A 22,565-nucleotide genomic window follows, 5' to 3' on the forward strand; every position below is an offset into this window, starting at 1 on the left:
TTGCTGCTTTTCGTGAAAGATATGATTGCCATAGCTCCATCGCTGAATTCTTCAGAGAAGTTACATTTTTTTTTCCTTATACTCTGTCTTTTACTATCATTCCTTTACCCTTGTACAGTTAGTATTTCTGTTATTACCATTGTTGGTATATTTTTCTCAATATTTTCCTCTAAACGGTAGTGTACCCTTCATTACCATTGTTAGTAATCACTATCTCCTTTTCTTTTATATTTCCTGCCTGAAAAAAATAACTTTTTTATCTGTTTTTCTTTTGTCATAGTAATGGCTGACATGGGCTATTCTGGTTTTAAAGTGTTCAAAAGTGTAGGTACAAGTTGCCTATTTCAGAAAGCCACAGTCTCTGTGTCTATTGCTTAGGTCTGCAACACCTTTAGGAAGACCATACCATCTGCCATAAAGAATAGCTGTGTACCTACCATAAATGTAGATGTTCGAGTGTATTCACTGTTGCAGTCATTACACTTGGGTTATCCTGCTGGCAGGCGACCTGCAGTCGGCCCAAGTTCCAAAGTCTAGGTCCGGCGTCGGTTGCTGTCGCTTCTTCCCTGATGTCAGTGCGCCAGGGGTATAAAAGATGCAACAGACACCATTTTCTTCAGTTTTTCCTGCCCCAGATGTCAGGTGCCCCCAAAAAAGGAAAGGCTGGAAAAAATTATGTCAAAAAACATACATGTACCAAAATAACATTTCCTTCATCTACAAGCAAATACATCACATAGGTTGTAGAGAGTTGAGAAGTACAAAAAGGACCCAGCAATGAGAAAGGAGGATGGTGGGTGGGTAACCTGGACTGCAACAGTGAATACACCCAAACATCTACATTTATGATAGGTACACAACTGTACTATGTTCATTGTGTTTCACTGTTGCAGTCATTACACTTGGGTTGAATCCCAAAGCTGAGGTTGGGTGGCTGGGTCTAAATAGAATTAGGAGAGGCTACCAGGCCCTGCAGGACTGCAGTGGCAAAGCCTGCTCTGGATTTAGAGTAGAGAGGTAAGTGGTAGTGCTTAGTGAAAGTGTGCACTGAACTCCAGGTTGCAGCTTCTAAAATGTCTTTGGTTGGTACACCTCTGAGAAAGGCTGCTGAAGTGGCTTCTGCTCTGGTAGAATGTGGCCTTATGCCCTTAGGCACTGATTTGCCATGTTGTGCATAGCAGAAGCAAATGCAGTCTCCTACCCACTTTGAAATTGTCTGCTTTGAGATAGGCTTTCCTTATGATCCTGCAGCATAAGCTACAAACAGTTGCTCAGTTTTTCTAAAAGCTTTTGTTTTGTCCAAGTAGAATCGTAATTGTCTGTGTATATCCAAAGTGTGCAGAAGTCTCTCCCCTTTATTCTGGGGATTTGGATAGAAAGTTGGCAAATGAATGGTTTGGTTAAGAGTCACACTGGAAAACACCTTTGGCATAAATGTTGGGTTCGTCCTTAGAGAGACCCTGTCCTGATGAAAAATTATGAAAGGTTCCACTGCCATTAATGCCTGTAACTCTGAGACTCTTCTTGCTGAAGTTATTGCTAGGAGCAGAGCAGTTTTCCATGATAAGAATTTTATATCAGCTGTGTTGGCCGGCTCAAAAGGAGGCAGTGTGAGCTTTTCTAATACAAAATTAAGGTCCCAAGTAGGTATTAGTGTTCTCCTTGGGGGTCTTATGTTTCTTGCCCCTCTGAGGTACTGCCTTAGAAGTGGATGTGAAAAAATAGGAGGTTCCGTATTGTAATGAGCTGAAATGGCAGAGGCATGGATTTTAATAGATGAGAAGGATAGGCCTTTGTCCAGCATCTCAGTTAGGTATTGTAAAATCTGAGGTATATTTGGAACAAGTGGTTCGAGTCCTTGTGCCTAGTTCCAAGCACAGAATCTCTTCCATTTTTCTGCATAAGATTTCCTGGTGCTGGGCCTCCTGGCTTCTAGAATGACATCCATAACAGCTTTAGAGAGAGGTGTGGTCTGAGTGGCTAAATTATCTGCCATGCAGCCAGATTCAAGGTTCTGAGTTGAATGTGTAGAATTTGATTGTTTTATTGAGTCAGAAGATGAGGAATTTGAGGTAAAGGCCAGACTGAGCTTCGAGACAAGCTCTTTAGGATTGCTGGCGTGGCCAGTCTGGGGCAATCAGGATCATTTTTGGCTTCTCTTGCCTGACTTTTAGGAGTACCTTGGGAAGAAGAGGCAGTGGAGGGAAGGCATAAACTGTCAGGGTTTTCCAGCTGAATGAAAGAGCATCCACTTTCCATGCTTGTGAGTGTAAGTTCTTGTGCAGAATTTCTGTAGTTGGCAGTTGTGAGGGGAGGCAAAAAGAACTATGTCCGGGCGTCCCCATTTCCTTGTTATCATGCTGAAGACCTGTGGATTTAGTTTCCATTCGTGCGGATCCATGAGATTTCTGCTTAGTTCGTCTGCCAGTGTATTTACCTTTCCTGGCAGAAATTGTGCCTGCAGATGTACTTGATAGGTCAGTGCTGTGCTCCACAGAGTCATGGCTTGCCTGCAGAGGGGGTAAGAATGTGTGCCCTCTTGCTTGTTTATGTACCATATAACTGTGGTTTTGTCTGTCTTTAGTAATAGTTGTCCTGCATGTAGTAGATCCTTGAAGGCTGTCAGGGCATTCTGTACAGCTAGCATCTCTTTTTGATTGATGTGAAGATGCATTTGTTCCTTGGGCCACGTGCCCTGAATACATTTTCCTGCCATATGTCCCCCCCAGGCATAATCCGATGCATCCGTTATTGCCTGCCTGGCAGTGGGTAAGGTGAAGGGCTGTCCCTTGTTGTGGTGACAGGCCCTGGACCACCTTCGAAACTCCTGTTGTAGACAGGGAATTATAGTCACTATTGTTTCCAGGCTGTGGCAATGCTGAGTCCAAACACTTTTTAGATACCATTGTAGTTTCCTCATATGCAGTCTTGCATATGGAATGAGTAGAATGCAGAAAGTCATGAACCCCAGGGCCTGCAGAATGTTTCTTGCAGGGAGCTGGGTCTTTGTTGCCATCATTTGAAAGTAATGAGTCAGCTGCCTTTGTTTGTCTGGCATGAGATAAGCCATCTGGGCAGTTGTATTTAAGCTTGCACCCAGGAATATTATCTCTTGAGAGAGCACTAGTTTTGATTTCTTTTCATTTACTGTGTACCCTAGGCAAATTAATATTTTTTTACAAACGCCAGATGCTTTAGTAGAATGTCCTTGCTCTCTGCTTGAATAAGGCAGTCGTGCAACTAGTGATATATCTGAATTCCTCTTTGTCTGCAAAATGCAATTACTGGTGCCAGGCATTTTGTGAAGACCCTTGGCGCAGTAGATAAGCCAAAGGGCAGTGCAGAGAATTGGTAATGCATTGAGCCAGCTATGAATCTGAGGTATCTTCTGCAAGATTGTCTGATTGGGACATGCAGGTATGCCTCTTTGAGGTCCAAAGTAACTAGCCAAGCCTTCTTGCTCAGCATGGGTAGAAGTTGCTGCAGTGTTAACATTTTGAATTTTGGAACATCCAGGAAAGTATTTAGTATTGACAAGTCCAGTATTGGTCTCCAGGCTTTGTCCTTTCTGGGAACCAGGAAGAGTCTTGAGTAAAATCCTTGTCCCTGTTCTTGCTGTGGTACTCTTTGAATAGCTCCCATGTTCATGAGAGCAGCAATTTCCTTTTGTGCCTCTGCCCATTGGTTTTGTGGCAGGTCCGGCATACCTTTTGATTTTGGAAGAGTGTGAAAGTGGAACCTGTAACCCTGAGAAACTATATTCAGTACCCATTTGTCCTGGGTGATTATGTGCCAATTTTGAGCGAGAAGTGCTAACTTTCCCCCTAGGGGTGCTGCCAAAAGGTAAGTGCTTGGCTTTTGTAGAGGAAAGTCATTGGGACCGTTTCCTATAAGGTTGTGATTTGTCTTCTCCTCATTTGGGGGCAGAAGCACCCCACTGTTTGGGTCTGTAGGAGCCTTGTGGCTGAGATCTGCCTCTTGGGCATCTGTATCTGCCTCTTTGTGGCCTGTCTGACACCTGAAAGGACCAATTTTTTGAAGGCCCGTTTCTACTAAACCTAGGTGGTTGAACCTGTAAGAAATCCTTTACTGTCTGCATAGATTTTGCTTTATCCTCCATTTTCTTTAACACCTCTTCTGCCTTAACACCAAACAAAATATCATGCTGTAATGGAGCATCCAATAATTTTACTTTAACATGTTCAGGTAAACTTTGTTCTTTCAACCAAGCATGCCTTCGAATGACAGAGCCTGTAACTGCGGCTCTGCAAGAAGCCTCTAATGAATCAAAACCACATTGCAGAGTATGCTTTCCCACTTGTTCAGCTGCATGCAATAATTCCTGCATTTCCTTATTGTCAGGATTCTCTGAATTTGTAAGCATTTTCTGTTTTAACAAAGACATGAGGTACTGTTGATATTTAAGCATATGAAACTGGCAGTTTAAAGCCCTTACAGCTAAAGTAGCAGAAGTGTAAACTTTTTCCCCCATCTATCCAGAGCTCTAGAATCCCTATCAGGGGGAACAGGGTTTTTGGCAATGGAAGCCTTAACCCCTTTGGGACCTTGAGAAATTGTTTCAGGGTCAGCAGCAGGGTTTTTATAAAGAAATTTATGAGAGTCAGGGACCCTGTAATACCTGTCTGGCTTGACTGGTGCAGGGGGTAAAGAATCAGGAGACAGACTGGATTCAGAGAAAACATCATCAACTATATCAAGCACAGGGGGGATAGCCAGGGGCCTGTGTTGAGGCAGTAAAAGAAAATCTCTGAGCCTTTTCTTGGATTCTGAGTAATCCTGGCTCTCCCAGTGGAAATGTTCCCTCATGGTGTGCAGAGTTTCCCCCCAAAAGAGTAATCCTCAGGTGGAGAGGCTGAAGGTATAGATTCTTCAGCATCAGAGCCCTCATAGGAAGGAAGAGAATAGCCCTGATCTGAAGAGGAATCAGAGAAAATAGAAACCTGGTCAGAGGAATCATAGTCAGTGTCTTGCCTAGGCCTTTTATCAGGAGGGGGATGGGAACCCCTGATCAAAATAATTAAGTCTTCTGCCATTTTAAGCATCTGTTTCTTTGGCATGGTTGACTGTCCAGGAGAATGCTGTACTTGTTTCTTTATCTTTAATGGTGTCTTTGACTGTACTTTGGCTGCTGCAGAGGATTTAATAGTAAGCTGTGAAGGTCTGAAAACACCCTCAGAAGCAGATGCCTGCTCAGCGGCTCTGGACCCATCTGAGGGAATATTTTCCGTAGGCCCAATACCTTGAGTATCCAGAGGCCTAGTTGTCTCCACGTGGGAGTCAGATACGGCCTGTGGCTCTGAGGTAGCGGGTGTCAGGGGCTGCGAAAGTGCCTCACTGAGAACCGGCGACTGGCCTAGAAGAGGCTTAGTCATCGGTTTTGGACCTCGGATGCCTGTCCTTTTCCTTGTCTTTGCGTTTTTTATGAGTTCCGGTCGTCAGTTGTTCTGCTGGCATTATATAGTTAAACCTTCGGCCAATGTAATGAAATGCAAAATCAAACCGACGTTTAATAGTGCGTTTGTTGAATCTAGCATAAAACCGAAAACTAGTAACGTCGTGGTCAGGGCCTAGGCAAGGAATACAGTAAGAGTGAAAGTCCTTATGAGGTATTTGCTTCCCACAAGAAATACAATTGTTAACTTTTACTGACATCGGTCTGGAGCAAGAAAAAGTTTCCCCAACGGGGTACTTAGCTTTATTGAAGACTTCGGTTCTGAAACTCTATTTCGAAAATCTCAGGAGTCGGCCAACCGGCACTTGCAAACTGCTTCTGCTTCGGGCACAGCGCGGCAAGAAAGACTGAAGAAAATGGCATCGGTTGCGACTTTTATACCCCTGGCGCACTGACGTCACGGAACCGACGCCGGACCTAGACTTTGGAACTCAGGCTGATTGCGGGTCACCTGCCAGCAGGATAATCCAAGTGTAATGACTGCAGCAGTGAAACACGATGAACATCTTTAATCCATGTGCATTGATGGATAGAAAAAAATGAATCTTTAAAGGTATGCTGCCTTCTTCCTTTGGAGAGGCTATTGCAGGGGCTCAATTGCCCCAGGCTGAAGTACACGTCTTCTGCTCCTACTTCATCTCCATCTTCCAAGTCTTCCAGGAAGAGAGCCAAGTCAGATTTGAGGAGATCTTGTACCTCTTCCCCCTCGGATCTGAAGAAAAAGAGGTTGCCAGATTCTACATCCTCAGATCTGACTACTGTGGATCCTATACCTTTGCCTAGGACCCGATATTCCCCATCAGTTGATCTTGTACCTTCTAGGCTGCCTTCCACTTTTCTAGAGAAGTGCCATACAAAAATCTCTTTCCCTGGCACTGTCTCATTCATCTAGGAGTTTGACCAAAGAAGATGTGGATCATATGATGAACTTTTTCAGTGCAGATCCAGATGGGTGTCTTATCGGCTCCTCCTGGTTCTGGTCAGGAAGCCCATCCATCGATCACTCCACCATATCATACTCCTTCTCTGAATCCCTTAGTTGTTTCAGAGTCCCTGGATCCAGATCCTCCAGGTCCATCAGGCTTGGATCTGAGGATGACTATCATCAGATCCAAAGCTGAGACCGACTGCCTCGGCTCTGACTTTTTTTTGGATCTGGAGGACTCTTGGAGCTGGAGCCTCCATATTGGATCTGAGGCGTTGAAGTCAACTCTAAAGGTTTTGGAGCCATCTCTGTGTCTTGGTGCTTTGGCACTGGCTAGCTCGACTCAGAATTCTTCCTCAGGGAGACTGCTTTCAGGGAGGGAGGAGATAACAATCCAGAAGCCTGCCTTCTTAGTTCTACGGTTTTCTCTCTTTCCGGGCCAGTCGGCCTTCCAGGTTGTGAAGAGGATTTTCTCTGCTTCGACAAGACTGATGGATCCAACCCCTTCAGATTTCCATTCCACTCCAGAGATGTCTCTGCACTTACAGCCTCATCATTCGACACCACAGGGGTAGCCAGCCCGAGACTGACAGACTACACAGTAAAGTATTACAGTTTCTTCCAACACATTCCCTTAACACCCCACCGAGGAGGTCCCTAGGAAGAGTAAGTGTAAGAGGAGGCACCTAAGACTCTCCGCAAGAGTCAGTCACTGAGAATAAGGACTTTGATGAAGGTGAAGGGTCCCCAGGATCACCTCCAGAAGACATCTCATTTGGAAACATCCTTGGAATCCTGAAACATAAAGATGGTTGGACTCCCAGCAACCCTTTGCCTGAGGAGTATTTCTGCAGTGTTTGGAGCTGGCCTATCTACCTCCTGGGTTACTCCGCCTGACGCTGAGCTCATTAATTTGGTTTATCAGTGGGTTTGGAAGGAGCCTGACACAGTTGAACCGATACCCAGAAGGCCAGACTGGATTCTAACTTCATCTGTGGAGAAGGAATTTTGGGCTAAAGGGGTTCCCGTGGATGCCATGGTCATGGCAGCAGCCACCACAAAGGAATTTGGTGAACAGAGTTCCTCTGTTCATGTCCTTAACAGGCAGTCTAGGTCAATGGACAGGTTTGGGAAGCATGTTTACACTTCAGTGACCTTTGCCCTTAGGTTGCTGAACTACTTAATATATTTTACTAGGCTGCAAAGGGATTGATCAAAGAACTCTTGACTTCCTTTCAGGAATCATTTCTACAGAGGCCCAATCATGTGTGGCTTCTCAGTTGGCTACCCTTCAATCCATCTCAAATTCATTCACAAGGCTTATTTCGCATGCAGCCGCAAGTTCAGGCATTTCCATCAGCAGACATGCCTGGATGCGCTTATGTGATTTTGAGGAACCCTTCAAGTCCTCCTTTGATGGCAATTCCCTGTTTGCCCCAACGTGAAGGACATATTATCTAGGCGTGAGAAGGATGAAAAGACCGTCTCTGCAGTGGACGTACATTTTTCCACCCCTGAAAGATCCTTTTCGAGGAGTCGAGGTGGTCAGAAGATGTGGTTCAGGATGTCCCAGGGCCCTTTCCAGGACACGTGGAGAAAGCTCCCCTAGGGGATGAAGGGGGGAACTCGAAAGGATGACAATGCCCCTGCAGCAGAGGATGCCTGCAAAATCAGAGGTCTAGAAATTTTTCCTCTGACAAACCCTACCAGTGCTCCTGAAAGTGGCCCGATTGCTGGAAGCAATTGGGGGTTGACTATCCCTGCACCAGAGAGCCTGGCTAGACATAACAAAAGATATTTGGGTGCAGAGGATTATTTCCTCCAACTATACAAAAAATTCCCAATGTTCCATCCAGTCAGAGGAAAGAAACAGCAATTCAAATACAAAGGCTGCTAGAAAAAGAGTCATCCAAGAGGTCCTGCCAGACCAGATAGAATCTAGATCTTACTCAAGATTCTCTTTAATGCCAAGGAAAACAGGGAACTTCAGATCAATTTTGGATCTCAGGAACTTGAAGTCAGTTCAACACAAAAAGTTTTGGATGGTCATGGTTCAGTCCATTCTCCCTTTTCTGGACAAGGATGACAGGATGCATACTATCACATAAAGATGAAAGGACAATCCAGAAGGTATTTACACTTCCGGCTGGTAGCCAGGCAGCATCAGTTCAGAGCTCTCCCCTCTGGCCTCACCACAGCTACCAGGGTGCTTACCAAATATATGGCAGCAGTAGCAGCTGAATTGAGACAGCACGGACTCGGTGTGTTTCCATATCTACACCAGCCTTTCCAAAGTGCAATCTGCGGCCCATTGGTGGGCCACAGGGATTTCCTGGTGGGCTTCAAGAGTTAATAAATATATCTGTCCTCTTCATTGTTCATTTTGTTTTACAAAAATAAAGGGCTTTGTCTGGTGTCCGGATGTGTTGCTCCCATGAGTCCCTCCTTTCTTGAAGGTGATTGGTTATCTCAGCTTGCAACTGCAAGCTGAGATAACCAATCAGCACAGATTCAGCAGCGCACCAGAAACCAAAGGAGAAACCCTAAAAATACCAATTCTGTCTATGCTGTGCTGCTCGCGTGGTATGTCTGTTATTTGAAGCCAGCGAATCTTTGCATTTCACTGAGACTGCATGCTTGTTAGGAATGTGTCACTTGGGCAAACATTTCATTTTGGTGCTTGTGCACACCTGAACATTTTACTGAAGGGGTTGCTTGGGTGATATTGAAGGAGTCGCTTGGGCAAGCATTTCATTTTTGTGCTTGTGCATACCTCAACATTTTACTGAAGGTGTTGCTTGAGTGAATGTTTCATTTTGGTGCTTGTGCATATGTTACTGAAGGGGTCGCTTGGACAAATGTTTCATTTTGGTGCTTCTGCATACTGTACCTGGACATTTTACTGAAGGGGTTTCTTTGGGAAATGTTTCATTTTGGTGCTTGTGTATACCTGGACATAATAATGATGATGTTGTTTGGGGAAATAATTAATTTGTTTATCAGGGAAGTGCTTGTGCATACATGGTCAGACTACTGAAGTGACCACTGGGCAAAATCATTTATTGTGTCATTTTAGTGCTTGTGAATACAAATACACAGAAAAATGGTCCAGGTCAAGCTTGCGACATTAAATAGAAAAATTTCTTCCATTTAGTTGCATATGACTCTGTATTAGGTTTTCTGGCCTACTGCAAAACTTGAAGCATGCCCTCAAAAAATTGGGGCCTAAAATGAATCAAAACCCTATCAATGAAAGTATCATGTGATGGGGGATGAGAAATCACTTGTCCTGTTTGAAAAGATCCACCCTGTGAGGTGACTCGTGATGAGTCCCCCGGCCAGATGAAAGAGAAGTGGAACCAGTGCTGTCTGGGCCAAATGTGAGTCACCAGTAAGATTTTGGTCATGTATTTTGATAATACAGGAAGGGGGGATAGGCATACCAAAACATCTCCTTCTAAGAAAAAAACATGGAGTCCACATTCCAAGCCAGAAGACTTGGCACTCTGGAACAAAACTGGGGAAGCTATTTGTTTGGAGGGGAGGCAAAAAGATCTGAGGAGTACCCCACCAATGTACAATGGCCAGAAACATCTCCCTGTGAAACATCCATTCATGAGGATTTGGCCTGGATCTACTCAGAGTCTGCCACCAAATTTGCTCTGAAGGAATGTTGATTGTCTGAAGTGATGGCACACTGCAAAATCCCAAGCCTGAACAGCCATCCTGCAAAGAAGGGAAGAAATTGTGTCCCCTTGCTTGTCGATGTTACCCATGACAGTGGTATCATCTGTAAAAGTCTTTAGAAGGACCTGGAAATCAAAGGGAGTGAAAAGCCTGGAGAGCTGTAGAAGTAGAGCCTTCATCTGCTTGATGTTGATGTGGTCTGCTAGTCACTGATGGGACCAAAGACCATGGACTTTTAGGTGGTGGGAGAAGGGCCCCCAACCATGATCGGTAGTATCCATGTACAGCTCCGGAGTAGGAAGAGGAACCGACAAAGGTCGAGCTTTAAACAAGGCAAGAGAGGAATCAGATACTCAAGAGGGTGGCAGTGCTGGAACCAAACAGTCTTCAGTCAACACTGAAATTTCCCCATATGGAGTTTGGCAAAGGTAACCATGGTGGATGCCATGTACCCCAGAGCTTGGAGAAGTTCCCTTGCAGAAGGACCTTGGGAAATGGGAGACATGCCAGCATTGGAATGGCCTGAATCCTGCAACCCAGAAACACTTGGTCCTGTAACAGAGTTAACACAGGCATTCTGAGATTGAGGGTGAACCCCCACACTGTGCAGAAGCATAGTGAAGTGTAGATTCTGAAGGAGGAGTTGCTGAAGGGAGGGAGGCTTGAATTAAAAGATCACTGAAATAAAGGAATAACTGAATTCCCTGAGGTCTGCAGAATGCTACCACAGGAGCCAGACATTTGGTAAAGATGCTTGGAGCTGTAGAAAGACCAAAAGGTAAAGCAGAGAACTGATATTGATTGGAATACACAGACAAACATAAAAACTTCCCAGAGAGGGGGTGAATAGGAATACTGAGATAAGTGTCCTTCAAATACAGAGATGCCAGAAAGGCCTGAGGAAGCAATAGAGGGAAAAGTGTCTGGAGAGCCAACATCCTGAAAGAAGGGACACCTGGGAACATTCGGGAATAAAAACCTGTTCCCTTTGGAGACAAAAGTGGTTGGATGGTTCCCTGTTCCACCAAATCCTGCAGAACCAAAGAAAAATGAGGAAGCTGAGGAAGAACTGAGAATGTAGGAAGGTACTTCCAAGCTATAAAATAACCATTTTGGCTAATGGACAGTACCCAGTCATCTGTGGTTATCTGTTGCCAAAGAGGAAAATAAAGAGTCAGCCTGAGAAACAGAGGACTCTGTCTGAAGGGAAGGGGAGGCAGGAAGTCCGAGGCAGATTTGTCAAGCAAAAAGGTTTTTGGACCCTAGAACTCTGAAGGGGATTGTCTGGGAAAATTCACTTAGGAACCCTCTTGGCCATAGCAAGCTGCCTACGGATCAACAGAAGGTCTGGATGGATAATCTGTCTGGAACTTAGGAACAGGGAAAATAAGATTTTCTTCAAATCCTGCACAGCTTTACCCTTATCCTGAAGAGTTTTAAACAATGCTTCAGCAGTGGCAGAGAGATTCTGGTTGTCAAAGGGAGAATAGTACAGTTGTATACACTTAGCATAAATGTTGATGTTCAAGCATATTCATTGTTGCAGTCTTAACTGATGGGATTTCCTGCCATGGAAGCTCTTGGCTGGCCCAACTACCACAGAATCCCTCCTCCAACTAGAGCCAGCGGATGCCCTGACCGACATCAAGATGCCCAGCTATAAAGGGACTCAGTTGGCACCACAACTTCAGTACTTTACTGCCCTCAAAAGTAAAGGACCCCTAACTGGTCCCAACAGTCAAGGGCCTTAGCCCAGGAAACTCCAGGGTGAAAGCTTGAGCCTAATCTGAACAGAGGAGGGGGAAACAACCTTGATCTGGAAAGGAAAATGCTCACCCCAACTTTTGGGAAAAAGAGGGGGAGTAGGAAGGGGAAGGATATTGAAAGTACAGTTTTGTACCTACCATAAATGTAGATGTTCGAGTGTTCACACTGCTGCAGTCATCCCACTTGGGTTATCCTGCCGTCAGGCAGTCCCGCAGTCAGCCAGAGTTCCAAAGTCTTGGTCTGGTGTCGGTTGCTGTCGCTTCTTCCCTGACGTCAGTGTGCCAGGGGTATATAAGATGCATCCGACGCCATTTTCTTCAGTTTTTCTTGCCCCAGACGTCAGGTGCCCCCAAGTAGGTAGGCAATACATATTGCTAATAAAACATATAAAGGAAATAAAAAGAATACCTTCGGTTACAAGCAAATACACCACAAAGGTTGTACAGGATAGAAAGGTATAGATAAGTCCAGCTAGGTCAGAGGGGATGGAGGGAGGGTAACCTGGACTGCAGCAGTGTGAACACTCGAACATCTACATTTATAGTGGCACTATTAGTGGCACTATACGCCAAGTACAACACCAGCTATTGTTACATGCTCCTACACATGCCTCTGTGTGTGAGCACGGATTATTCTCCTAAAAGAAACTTCAATCCAGAACTTTAACAATACCTACACTGTACTCTCTATTTGCTCAATTTCCATGATTTACCATAACGACTAAATCTTTTTAACTGACTTGAGTGTCGTCTATTGTGATAAATACCAGTGAATTTTTAGAACTGTTCTGACATTTAGCGTTGTTCTATGTACTCCCTAAATGATCACATTGACTGCATTTGCTTAATGTCTAAATGTTTTGTACAAGTTGGTGATATTACTGTTGTTTAGGAAATAACTATTGTAATACTTGTCCATCTGATTTTTATTTCTATATATACTGGCTATAACTCCTAATACTATCTATTTCTTCACTCCCTGTCTCTTCCTACTTATACTAGCCTGGTGAACTTGTCCAGTCAGCACCTGAACTACCAGAAAATCCCTCTCCTTGAAGTCACTGGAAACTGTCAGGACTCTGGAAATACCCACCAGCTCATTGAGAAGCCAGCTTGATTAGGACAGTGAAAGTATGTGCTAATCTTCAAACCTGACCCTTGTAGCAATATCTCTGTTTTTAAGAACTCTGCTACCTTAGGCAAGTTTCCCTCTCAGGTTAGCCAGCAGCCTACAACCCCCTCTAACTAGACTTTTTTCCTGCTCAGTTGGCCTTCGCAGTTTGACTACCTATTCTCTCTTCTTGTATTTCTGTACCCTACCCCCCTCTCCTACAGCCTGGCCCCTTGTAAGTGGGTTGTCTCCAAAATCAGTTGCAATTAACTCACTGGTCACTAGGAGGCATCTTTCTGTACTGTTCAGTATCACTGACCCTGCTTTTTATCTCCCTATCAGACCCCCTAGCCCTACTTTAATACTTTTTTTATTCTTCTCTCTCTAGAACCTGTTCTGCAATTCCCTACACTTATCCCAGTATATATTTCTCACTACACCCTAACTGTCTTACAAGTCTAAGCACCTTGTAGTAACCTTACTCCGTGTTCCTGACTATACCTAGGATACACTAGCCTGCTGACCTTCTTCAGCTTTCTCACACTACTAAACGTAATTAATTTACCTGCTTCTTTCTCCCATACTACTGATTGTCTTCCTTGGGTGCCCACTCTCTTGTCTCTACCCGCTCCGTTCGCCCTGCGGGCTCACTCCGCTCCCCTCCCTACCCCCAATTCCCACCCACCCCAGGGGTCCTACATTTAACTTGCCTCTAGACACACCTCTTACTTCTTCCACCCAATCATACTCACAGCCTCACAAATTGTGTACCACCCTTCACTTAGCCACACCTACTTACCTACTATAACCAGCCCCACCCCTCTCTCACTAACACATCTAAAATATCACAATCCCTACCACTTGCCCTACACTCCCACATTACTTTCACCTACAACACACCAGTAAACCACATTCAAACTTACAACTATTTTATCATGACTACAACTATCCTCCAGTCACAACTGAAATTACCTATCTCCTTCTTACTATTATTCCTTCTCATTACTACCTACTTCCTAACCTCCTATGAACACTCCATAACTATTTCTCTCTCACTTCCCTCAAAACATACCAGTACACCTGCAACATCTCCACCTCCATCCTTCTTACATACCGCCTCACAATCCATCTACCTACTTGCCAAATACCACAGGCTATTACACTGCAAACTACTAAAAACTAAAACAAAGAAAATATTTGACACCTTCCTAAAACATAAACTTGAAAACTATTTTACACTACTCCATCTACTACTAGATGGTGACATACACCCCAACCCAGGCCCTCAAGCTACTACTACCAAAACACAGAAAAATCATAACAAACCCTTCTCTCTTTCATCCACTACACCCTCCAACTTATTATCCTTGGCCCATCTCAATATACGTAGCATCTGTAACAAAATTAGTCAACTCCCTGCCCTATTAGAAGTACACAAATTTGATATTCTATGCTTATCAGAAACTTGGCTAAAACCTTCAATTAAAGACATTGAAATTACCCCACCTGGATATAACATTGTTAGACTTGATCGCACCTCCAGGAAGGGAGGTGGAGTAGCTATTCTATATAAAACAAACCTGAAGCTTACTCTTCTTGACCTTACCCTTACCCAAAACAATAATGCTGAAATAATCTGCTCCAAAATTCAAATTAACACTACTAAAGCAATAAACATCATCTGTGCATACCTCCCCCCTGGAAATAACATCCCCACTTTAGAACAACTTCTTGAAAAACTCTCTAATAACCTCCCTCAGGAAACACTATTCCTTGGGGACTTTAACATTGATTGGAAATCTTGTAACAATGCTAACCTTACTTCCCATATAAACCTTTATGGTTTCAAACAACTAATTGATAGTCCCACTAGAATAAATAATAAGAGCAAAAAAGAAACCACCTTAGACTGGATTCTTACAAACTCCCCCCTACAAACCTACCAAACTGGCATCCTTCCTGATGACCTTAGCGATCACTCCCTCACCTATGTCATTAGAGCTAAAACTAATCTAAACTTACCTACCTCTCATAGAACATTATATTCAAAAAAAAATTTAATCCCGAACAGTTTCAAACAGAACTTTCACAATACAACTGGACCCCTCTAAAACACCTCTCACTTAACAATGCCGTTAAACATTTCAACTCAGCATTCCTTGCAATCTTAAATCAACATGCCCCAAGTCGTACCATTAGAACAAAGACCAAAACAGCACCCTGGCTAATCTCTAATACTAAACAAAAAATTATACTCAGAAATAAATCTTGGAAAAATTGGCGTTCCTCTAGAAACCCAACAGATCATCAAACCTTTAGAGAGCTCAGAAACAATACCAAAAAGCCATCCTTTCAGATAAAAAGAATTATTACTTTGAACTTCAGCAATCCACCAAAAAGAACCAAAAAAAGTTCTGGTCTACTATCAATAATCTACTTACCCCAGGCAAAGTAGTTACACCCAACCCACAGAATTTAGACTCTGATAATCCCTCTTTAATAGCCAATAACTTCAATACCTTATTTACTACTTCCATACAAAGTCTAGCTAACCACTTATCTCCTGATGCTTCCCAACTGCTCTTAAGTAACATCAACAACTCCCTTCTTCCCCTTCAACTTCAACCCATACCCACCTCCTACATACAATCTCTTTTACAAAAACTTAAACCCACTACCCCCTCAGCAGATAAGCTTCCTGCTGAATTCCTTCAAGTAGCAGCTAAAGCTATTGCCTACCCTGTTTCTATCCTAATAAACAGATCCATAAAAGAAAGTACTTTTCCAGCAATCTGGAAGATATCACACATCATACCCTTACACAAAGGAGGCAAATCCACTGACCTTTCTAACTTTCGCCTACAGCTATTATCTCCACTAGCTAAAATCATGGAAAATGTATACACAAACAACTACTTAACCATCTCCTTCATAACAACCTACTAGCTAACACTCAACATGGATTTAGACCTTCACATAGTACTACCACTGCACTACTTTCTTTTACCAACACCATCAACTGTAACCGTAACAACAACAAACTAACCTCTTCTCTTTTCCTAGACCTGTCAAAAGCCTTCGACATGGTCAACCATACACTTCTTCTACACATATTAAAATCCCTTGCCTTGGATTTCTCTTCCTTAACCTGGTTCTCATCCTATCTTGAAAACCGACAACAAGCAGTACTTCTCTATCTGCTCTACTACCTATCTCTTTAGGAGTACCTCAAGGATCTATACTAGGCCCACTCTTATTCTCTATCTTTATTAATGATCTCCAATCATCTATCCAAAACACTACCTGTATACAATATGCAGATGATTCTACCATTATTTGCACAGCTTCCACTCAATCTGAACTCCAGTCACTGACACAATCTACCTTTTCTACCGTCAAACAGTGGTTCTCAAAAAGATGTCTTCTCCTCAACCCCAAGAAAACAAAACTATTACTATTCTCACCTACCCACAAATCTTCTCAACTAAACTTCACTATTACTGCAAGTGATAATTCCCTCATCTCCCCCGACTCTACTACCAAACTGCTTGGTGTTACTATTGATAATAATCTTAACTATGATTATCACATCAATAACACTATAAAAGCAGTTAATAAAAGATTGGTTCACTGTACAGAATTAAACCCTTCCTTACACCAGAAGCACGGACCACCTTAGCACAATCACATCTTATCTCTACCCTACTATATGCTTCCTCTATTTACACTAATCTCTCTAAAAGCAACCTTAGGAAACTGACTACATCCTACCATAATATAGCTCGTTTTGCCACAGCATCCCAGTATAGAACTCACCACTGTCTAAACTTAAAACACTTACACTGGTTGGAACTTCCTAACAAACTTATCTATCAACAACTCTTAATAACACATAACATTCTATATCAACCATCAAAGACACCTGCTCTTAGTAACCTCTTGACCCCCTATAATAACTTGAAACAGCTGTGCTCCGCCGAAAAGCTACAAGTCAACACAACTAGAATTACAAATTTTGCAGGTAACTGCCTTTTCTCCAACTCAGTAGGCAAAATATGGAATAACCTCCCCTCACACATTACCTCTCTAGGCTCCTTTCATCTTTTTAAAAAACAACTTCTTTTACATCTGAACAACTTCTGGCTCTGCTCTTGTACCAATCCAGACTAATCTACTATCTTCATTCTACTATCATATTTCCTTATTTCAAAACTGCAATCTTTCTCTGTGATCACAAATGACTTAATGACTGTACTGTTACTACTGTTCTCATATTAAAAAAAAAAAAAAAAAAAAATAGGGTACAAACAATGTATTTTACAAGTATGTATATACGTTTTAAAATATGTAATACCCCATCCTCACATAATTGTACTGTAAAGAATTAATGCCTTTCTCAACACGTTGATAGCACTATGTGTTTTTTATTACTTGATCTAGACTAATATGTATGCATTATTGCTCACTGTCTGTGTCACAGGCATTTATTGTAAATGTTTAATTTCTATAACCTTGTTTTAATCTGTGGAGCTTTTCTCCCCGGGCCTCCACTGAAAATGGAAATTATCCAGCTGGACTAGCCCGGTCAACAAATGTAAAATAAAATAAAAATAAATAAAAAATGGTAGGTACAAAACTGTACTATGTTCATCGTGTTACACTGCTGCAGTCATCACACTTGGGTTGAATCCCAAAGCTAAGGCTGGGCGGTGGTACTAAACAGGGTTTGGAGAAGCTAGTAGGCCCTGCAGAACTGCAGTGGCAAAGCCAGCTCTGGATTTTGAGTATAGAGGTAAGTGGTAGTGCTTGGTGAAGGTGTGAACTGAACTCCAAGTTGCAGCCTCCAAAATATCCTTGGTTGGTACCTCTCTGAGGAAGGCTGTTGATGTTGCTGTAGCCCTGGTGGAATGGGGCCTAATGTTACCAGGTACAGGTTTCCCATGATGTGTGTAGCAGAAACGGATACAATGTCCTATCCTTTTTGAAATGGTGTGTTTTGAGATAGCCTTTCTCCTTGTGATCCTGCAGTATAGGATACAAACAGCTGGTCAGATTTTTTGAAGGCCTTAGTTTTATCCAAGTAGAAACGTAATTGCCTGTGAATGTCCAAAGAGTGTAGGAGCCTTTCCCCTTTATTCTGGGGGTTTGGATAAAAGGTGGGCAAATGAATGGTTTGGTTTAGAGCAACACTGGATATCACCTTTGGCATAAAGGAAGGGTTAGTTCGTAAAGCGACTCTGTCTTGATGAAAAATGATGAAAGGCTCCACTGCCATTAGGGCCTGTAGCTCTGAGACTCTTTGTGCTGAAGTTATTGCTAGCAGCAGGGCAGTTTTCCATGACAGAAATTGTAAATCAGCTGTAAAAGCTGGTTCAAAAGGTGGTAGTGTAAATTTTTCCAAAACAAAATTGAGATCCCAAGTTGGTGTTGGTGCTCTCCGGGGCAGTTTTATGTTCTTAGCCCCTCTGAGGTACTGTCTTAGTAATGGATGTGAAAATATAGGAGGATCTGTGTTGTAATGAGCTGAAATAGCTGAGGCGTGGATCTTAACAGATGAAAAGGAAAGGCCTTTGTGCAACATCTCAGTTAAATATTGCAGAATCTGAGGAATATTTGGGACGAGAGGATTTTCATCTTTAGTCTGGTTCCAGGCGCAGAATCTTTTCCATTTGTCTGAGTAGGTTTTCCTGGTGCTGGGCCTCCTGGCCTCCAGAATGACATCCATAACAGCTTTAGAGAGAAGTGGTGACTGGTTGTTTAGGTAATTTGCCATGCAGCCAGATTTAAAGTCTTGAGCTGGCTATGTAGAATCTGATTGTTTTGCTGAGTCAGCAGGTGAGGAATTTGAGGTAAAATCCATGGTGGGCCTTGAGCCATGTTCCTTAGTATTGGATACCAGTGTTGGCGTGGCCAGTCTGGAGCAATGAGTATCATTTGTGGCCTCTCTAATCTGGCTTCCAGCAGCACCTTTGCCAGAAGAGGCAGTGGAGGAAAGGCATACATTGTTAATGTTTTCCAAATGAATGAGAGGGCGTCCACTTTCCAAGCTAGTGTGTGGTATGTCCTTGTGCAAAATTTCCGTAGTTGGTAGTTTTGGGGGGAGGCAAACAGATCTATGTCTGGGCTCCCCCATTTTTGAGTTATCATTGTGAATACTTGTGGATGTAGTTTCCACTCATGAGGATCTATGACATTTCTGCTTAGGTCGTCTGCCAATGTGTTTTTCTTTCCTGGCAGGAATTGTGCTTGTAGTTGAACTTGGTAGGTCAGTGCTGTGTTCCACAAGGTCAATGCTTGCCTGCATAGGGGGTAGGAATGTGTGCCCCCTTGTTTGTTTATGTACCACATCACTGTGGTGTTGTCCGTCTTTACTAGGAGTTGTCCTGGATGTAGGAGGTCCTTGAAAGCTCTTATGGCATTTTGTACAGCTAGCATCTCTTTTTGATTGATGTGTAGATGCATTTGATCTGCAGACCATTTGCCCTGAATACACTGTCCTGCCACGTGTGCTCCCCAGGCGTAATCCGATGCATCTGTTGTTATTGATTGCCTGGCTGTGGGTAAGGTAAAAGGCTGACCCTTGTTGAGGTGACATGCCTGAGCCCACCATAGAAACTCCTGTTGAAGGCAGGGAATGAGTGGTATTATTGTTTCCAAGCTGTGGCTGTGTTGAGTCCATACGCTTTTCAGGTACCATTGTAATTTCCTCATACGCAGTTTGGTATATGGTATTAGTAGTATGCAAAATGCCATGAATCCCAAGGCCTGCAGAAGTTTTCTTGCAGGGAGTTGGGTCTTTGTTGCCATCCTTTTGAAGTATTGAGTCAGTTGTCCTTGCTTGTCTGGCATGAGAAAAGCCATCAGGGCCATTGTATTTAAGCTGGCACCCACGAATATTATGTCTTGTGAGGGCACTAGTTTTGACTTCTTTTCGTTTACTGTGTACTCTAGGCAACTTAATAGGTTTTTGACAAACGCCAGATGCTTTAAAAGAATGTCCTTGCTTTCTGCTTGAATAAGGCAGTCATCCAGGTATGGATATATTTGAATTCCTCTTTGTCTGCTGTATGCAATTACTGGTGCCAGGCATTTTGTGAAGACCCTGGGTGCAGTAGAAAATCCAAAGGGCAGTGCAGAGAATTGGTAATGAGTTGAACCTGCTATAAATCGGAGGTATCTTCTGCAATTTTGTCTGATAGGGACATACAGGTATGCCTCCTTGAGGTGCAACGTTACTAGCCAAGCCTTCTTGCCCAGCATGGGAAGAAGTTGCTGTAGTGTGAGCATCTTGAATTTGGGTACTTCCAGGTATGTGTTTAGAATTGAAAGGTCCAGAATGGGTCTCCAGGCTTTGTCCTTTCGGGGAACCAGAAAGAGTCTTGAGTAAAATCCTTGTCCTTGCTCCTGTGTAGGAACCTGTTGAATGGCTCTCATGTCCATGAGAGCTGTAATTTGTCTTTGAGCCTCTGCCCATTGATTTGGTGGCAGGTGTGGCATTCCTTTTATCCTTGGTAAAGTGTGAAAGTGGAACCTGTATCCTTGAGATACAATATTTAGGACCCATTTGTCTTTTGTGATGATGTGCCAGTTGCCTGCAAAAAGTGCTAGTTTTCCTCCCAAGGGGGCTGCCAAGAGGGATTTGCTTGGCAGTCTTAGGGGTAAGTCATTGTGTTTGTCTTCTGATAGTTTGAGACCTGTCTTCTCCTCCTTTCTGGGTTGTGGCACCCCATTGTCGAGGCTTGTAAGAGCCTTGTGGATGAACTCTGCCCCTTGGCCGTCTGTATTTGCCCCTCTGTGGTCTGTCAGAAGTTAGAAAGGACCAGTCTTTTGGTTGGCCAGTTTCTGCTGAAACGAGGGGGTAGAACCTGTACAAAATCCTTGACCATCTGCATAGATTTTGCCTTATCCTCCATTTTCTTTAAAACCTCTTCTGCTTTTACACCAAATAAAACATCCTGCTGTAAAGGTGCATCCAATAACTTTGCTTTAACATGATCAGGTAAAGTTTGTTCTTTTAACCAAGCATGCCTACGAATGACAGACCCTGTCACTGCTGCTCTACAAGAAGCTTCCAATTAATCAAATCCACATTGCAAAGTATGCTTTCCCACTTGTTGCATGCAACAAATCTTGCATTTCTTTGTAATCAGGCTGCTCTGTATGTGTAATAATTTTTTGTTTTAATTGAGACATCAAATATTGTTGATATTTCAGCATGTGAAACTGGCAATTTAAAGCCCTCATAGCTAGAGTAGCTGAGGTATATACCTTCTTTCCCCATCTGTCTAGTGCTCTAGAATCCCTTTCAGAGGGTACAGGACTTTTAGCAATAGAGGCCTTAACCCCTTTGGGACCCTGGAAATGGTTTCTGGGTCAGCAACAGGGCTTTTATATAGGAATTTGTGTGAGTCAGGGACTCCGTAGTATTTGGCTGGTGCAGGAGGTAGTGAATCTGGGTTAAGGCTAGATTCTGAATAAACATCATCCACAATGTCTAACACAGGTGGAATAGCAAGTGGTCTGTGCTGGGGTAGTAAAAGGAACTCTCGGAGCCTTTTCTTAGAATCAGAGTAATCCTGGCCTTCCCAGTGGAAATGTTCCCTCATGTTATGTAAAGTTTCCCCAAAAGAGTAGTCTTCTGGGGGAGATGCTGAAGGAATAGACTCTTCAGCATCAGAGTCTTCATAAGGGGTAAAAGAGTATTCCTGTTCCTCAGAAGAATCTGAGGAAATGGAAACCTGGTCAGATGAAGCGTAGTCCTCCTCCTGTCTAGGCCTTTTGTCAGGAGAGGGATGGGAACCCCTGATTAGGGTAATTAAGTCTTCAGCCATCTTAAGCATCTGTTTCTTAGGCATGGGGCCTTGTACTGGAGACTGCTGTACAGGCTTCTTTACTTTTAAAGGAGTTTTCAGCTTTGCATAGGATTTAACAGTAAGTGTAGTCGGTCTGAAGACACCTTCTGCAACTGAAGGCGTTTCAACTGCACCGGAATCCCCTTCAGCCATGGAGTCGGAAGGGCCTAAAGATAAAGGCGCTGGAGGCCCAGCAATCTCCGCTTGGGAGTCGGATGCAGCCTGGTGTTCTAAATCAGCGGTCATCAGGGGCTGCGTAGGCGCCTCACTGAAAACCGGAGAACCGGCGACTGGCCTAGCAGAGGCCTCGGAGTCTGGTTTGGGTCTTGGCTACCTGTCCTTATCTTTGCGTTTTTTTATGCATCCCGGTCGTCGGTTGCTCCGATGGCATGGTATAATTACATTTTCTACCAAAATAATGTCGGGCGAAAACAAACCAACGTTTAATAGTTCGTTTGTTAAACCTAGCACAAAACCGACAACCTGTGACGTCGTGGTCTGGGCCTAGGCATGGAATACAATAAGAATGAAAATCCTTATGAGGTATTTGCTTCCCACAAGAAATGCAATTATTAACTTTTTCTGACATCGGTCTGAGGCAAGAAAAGGTTCCCCAACGGGGTACTTAGCTTTATTGAAGACTTTGGTCTGAAATTCGATTTGAAAATCTCAGGAGTCGGCCGACCGGCACTTGCGAACTGCTTCGGGCACCGCGCGGCAAGAAAGACAGAAGAAAATGGCGTCGGATGCA

General features: G+C 43.4%; 1 protein-coding gene across 6 annotated transcripts in view; it reads right to left on the reverse strand.

Moving 5' to 3' along the window:
* Positions 1-22,565, reverse strand: part of AP4M1 (adaptor related protein complex 4 subunit mu 1) — a 1,285,664-nt gene that overhangs the window by 136,506 nt on the left and 1,126,593 nt on the right. The gene's annotated exons all lie outside the window — the stretch shown is intronic.

Source organism: Protopterus annectens, chromosome 7.part0 (assembly GCF_019279795.1).
Source record: "Protopterus annectens isolate FY-2018-M chromosome 7.part0, PAN1.0, whole genome shotgun sequence".
In the NCBI taxonomy this organism is placed as follows: domain Eukaryota; kingdom Metazoa; phylum Chordata; order Ceratodontiformes; family Protopteridae; genus Protopterus; species Protopterus annectens.